General features: G+C 35.5%; 1 long non-coding RNA gene across 1 annotated transcript; it reads left to right on the top strand.

The window, feature by feature from the left end:
* The first annotated feature begins 323 nt into the window (after positions 1 to 323).
* Positions 324 to 1,284, top strand: LOC149175000 (uncharacterized). The gene is made up of 3 exons (XR_016258525.1): positions 324 to 427; positions 534 to 703; positions 852 to 1,284. It is a non-coding gene; the product is annotated as an uncharacterized LOC149175000 (long non-coding RNA).
* Positions 1,285 to 4,374: the final 3,090 nt, after the last annotated feature.

The following is a 4,374-nucleotide window of genomic DNA, read 5'->3' on the forward strand; positions in this document are numbered from 1 at the left end:
CCGTAAGGCGTTTCCTCTGAAATAGACTCCCTCTCCATACCACTGGTCTCATTGTGCATCGTCGATCTTACATGTTAGACGATTAAAACAAATTCTACCGTTCGATCCTGTTAGGTTTGTAACTACCCAAACATGAGTATTTATTGTTCAGAACATTACCGCTACGAGGCTCCATGCCACTGGTAGGTTTATGTGGCAGTTAGGTCTCGCTTGGTTTTTCTGACAGCTAGGTCTTGCTACTCCGCGCCGTGTCACTGTGTGCGGTTGTGCATCATCCAATCGTTTTGTTAGACCATCAGATTGGATTATTATATCAATCGCCTATTCTTCCGTTCGTATGTTTTAATAAGTGAAGGGTTTGCACAACATTCAAAGTTGCAGCCATAGTTTCAAAAAGGATTCTGGAGGAGCTCCAGGATTTGTAGTGGTATCCCCAAACATCTTGCAACGCAGTTATTTTTACACCCATTTCAGATTTTCCCCTTAAATTGATTCTTGGGTTTTCAAGTGAATGTTTGTTTTGTTTTATGCAGCTTTCTGGCGCAAAGAATATGTAACTGTTCCATCTTTTTGTATGTATGATGTTCTAGCTTTTTGTATGTGGGTTGCGTTTTTTTACATGTCACTTCACGTGGCTTGTAAGCACATTTTTTGTGAACGATTGAGATTTCAATGTTCAATCAGATGGTAGGAGTTCATTAGGGTAAGTCAAAACCCTGCTACCCAATTTAGATTTTGATTTTTGTTAATTTGTTTTGCTGGCTTGGCTGGAAGGCCTATGTGCAACAACACACATTATTTCGAATTCTTAACCAGCGTCATTATGCTCACGGTGATTTATTTTCCTACAGCGTAGTAGTATATGGAGATTCGGATGGACGCTAACTCCGAATGAGGTAAAGACCCGTATAGTATTTTCTTTTTGTTTTTTCATGACATTCGGCTTGACACTTCAATTTTTTGTTCTTGTTTACTAGTATTTATGGAGATTTACCTTAAGCTCAGACTTTTCGTAGTGGTTAACCGTCTTGATGTGGCGGCGTTAGGGGAAGCCCTGTCCGTCGGGACTTGAGAGGAATGGAATTCTTATTCCACGGAGGCTAATCTTCAGGTCACAATTTGTTAGGATTGATTCTTTTGAATTCGATATCAATTGCATTGCTTTCATTACAATTACTGACTTAATTTATATATTTAGACTCTATTGATCTGCAGTGTATTGGGTTTTTCTTCTTCTTAATTTTAATTAAATTCGTGGCAACGACAACTCTAGTGCTTTCACTATCCCATTTAACATTTTTATTCTGTTATGCTAAGATATTCTCTTAATATCTCCAGATTAGCCAAGAGGGAGTGACATGCAGGTTTTACTTAGGTATACCGTTCTGGTGAAACTCTTTGATTTTGTTCTTATACAAATTCTTTTCAGGTCACAATTTGTTAGGATTGATTCCTTTGAATTCGATATCAATTGCATTGCTTTCATTACAATTATTGACTTAATTTATATATTTGTGCCATCTAAGTCGAATTTAGACTCTATTGATCTGCAGTGTATTGGGTTTTTATTCTTCTTAATTTTAATTAAATTCGTGGCAACGACAACTCTAGCGCTTTCACTATCACATTTAACAATTTCATTCTGTTATGCTAAAATATTCTCTTAATATCACCAGATTAGCCAAGGAGTGACATGCAGGCTTTACTTATGTATACCTTTCTGGTGAAACCCTGTTTTTGTTCCTATACACATTCTTTTCATGTTGCCATATATCAATTCTCAGTGGCTTCTTTTTTGACTATAGGTATATCTCTTACCTAAATGTCTACTAATCCATATAATAACTGAGAAGAAGAGGAACCACAAATCTTACGCCTTAAAATATTTGATGTTTTGGGTTCAACATTACTTATATTTTGCTAATTGTATTTGTTTGTTCATAATTCCTGCAACGTGAACAAAGAAATTCTCAGACAACTTGATAACAGATACCATAACCTCGCGTGGATTTGTTTCTTGTTTATTCCAATCGTTTGGCAGTGTAGTTATCAGATGGATGTTTCCAGAAGTTCGAAAAGTTCTCAGTGGAGTGAAAGGTCAAGTTCTTCCCACTATTTAAAACATAATGCTTTTTCCGTGGATTTGATTATCCAGGTGCGTAATCTTAGTCTTTACGGTTCTTATAAAATTCAATTTTATTTGTAATACTAATTGACGGAGCTTAGTTTCCCATTTAAATCCTTATCATTATACTTAAAAGAGAGAAAATATACTGCAGGTATTCATCAATGTAGTGATTCATTCTGGGTATTATGTGGGACACGCCCTTTTCGAGAACAAATAAAAGCGATGTACAAATTGATGGATATGGTGGCGACATATCAGATTAAGCTATATTGTCTGCAGAAGCCTGGCGTGGGATTTTATAGAGTACATATCCATGAAACGAAAAAGGATGGAAGGCCAAGAAGGATAGATCATGGACAACAGTGCCTCAACCGATCACCATATTTATTAATTATTTTACAACAGCCACGTTACCTCAACGACCATTTTTGTTTTAATTACGTAAGGCGTTTCCTTACGCCGCAAGGCGTTTCCCTTTGAAATAGACACCCTCTCCATACCACTTGTCTCATTGTGCATCGTCGATCTTACATGTCGATCTTACATGTTAGACGATTAAAACAAATTCTACAGTTCGATCCTATTAGGTTTGTAACTGACCAAACATGAGTATTTATTGTTCAAAACATTACCGTCCATGCCACTGGTAGGTTTATGTGGGGTCTCGATGGTATCCCCAAACATCTTGCAACGCAGTTAGTTTTCAAGCGAATGTTTGTTTTGTTTTATGCAGCTTTCTGGCGCAAAGAATATGTAACTGTTCCATCTTTTTGTATGTATGATGTTCTAGCTTTTTGTATGTGGGTTGCGTTTTTTTAAGGGTTCGAAAGTTATCTGCATATGTATGTTGGATGCTTCCTCCCTATTTAACCAGAGTTTCCATAACCAGAGTTTCAATTGGAATCGCTCCACAATATCGAGAAATGGCATTCCAATGGGTGATTTGTCTGGGTAATGTCTGAATTGCAACTATTATAGTTTGCCTTTTCCCTATTTTAGTTTACTCAATATGCATGGAATGGTTTTGGTTTTTTTCCATGGTGTGTGTTTCTTAATTTCATTGCTCGCTTTTTTTGGTAGGATTAAGTTTTATTTGTGGGGATTTCAATTTATAGGCTTTATTGTGCTTCTTTCTTTCTTATGGGTGTCAAAAAAGATTCTGAAGGAGCTCACGGATTCGCAGAGGGATCCCCTAACATCTTGCAGCGTTGGTATTTTTATACCCATTTCAGATTTGCCCTTTAAAATGATTCCTAGATTTTCAAGCAAATGTGTATTTTGTTCCGTAAGTGTTCCAACGTTTTGTATGTATGTTATTCTAGATTTGGATAAACTTTCATAATTACGTGTATGATGTCTTTTTATTTGTATTTAAACAGACTTCGGTTTTTGCTGGTTGTGGTGCCCACTTCTAACCATGGAATTCCCAGTGCCATATTATTTTTTCTGTGTGACCATATATGTCACCATAATAATCCATGTAGTGCAATTCTTGCTGAAGAGGTGAATGTAGGATCGATCTTGAGACCTTCTGACCACCAACCCTTCTGGTTGTCTCCGGCTGGGTTCCTACCCATGCTCAATTGCGTGTGTGACCCTTCCCACCCTGCAACTTACAACAGGAAAACTGGGGCATAGAGGGTTCTGACAGTAGGCACTCTTCTTTTATCTTTAATTTTTGCATAATTTTCTCTTTGCTCTTAATTTTCTATTTGCAATAAAATTTTTGCATAATTTTCTCTTTGCTCTTAATTTTCTATTTGCAGTGATTAAATAAATATGTATTTGAGCCATGGATAGCTGATGGAGTTATTTTTCATCGAGAACTCACTATCGTTGCAAGGTGGACCAAGAAAAGATTGCATGTCTTAATTGATTTTATTTTTTATTATACACAATCAACTTAAACTATTCATCGAAATAATTAGTATAGTTCTTGCCATAAGGAATATCACATATAAAAAATGAAGTCACTGCACACAACTCAAATGTAAGTTGGATTTACAGAAAAACTGGAGTAATTCTAAAATTGGTAAAATATATGTTTCTGTATTCACGCATATTAATTTTTATTAATTTTGTAATACAAAATTGGTAAAATATATTTTTTTGTTCATGCATATTAACTTTTATTAAATATTTAGTACAATGCCGAGTGGATAAATTTATCACTATTTTTTTTTTTTTTTACAGTAATATGTGAATACAATTGCATTATTCATGTCATAATTTTTACATTTAAAATA

This window comes from Pinus tabuliformis, chromosome 4_1, assembly GCF_031772625.1.
Source record: "Pinus tabuliformis cultivar Carrire ecotype Pingquan chromosome 4_1, CPIR1, whole genome shotgun sequence".
In the NCBI taxonomy this organism is placed as follows: Eukaryota; Viridiplantae; Streptophyta; class Pinopsida; order Pinales; family Pinaceae; genus Pinus; species Pinus tabuliformis.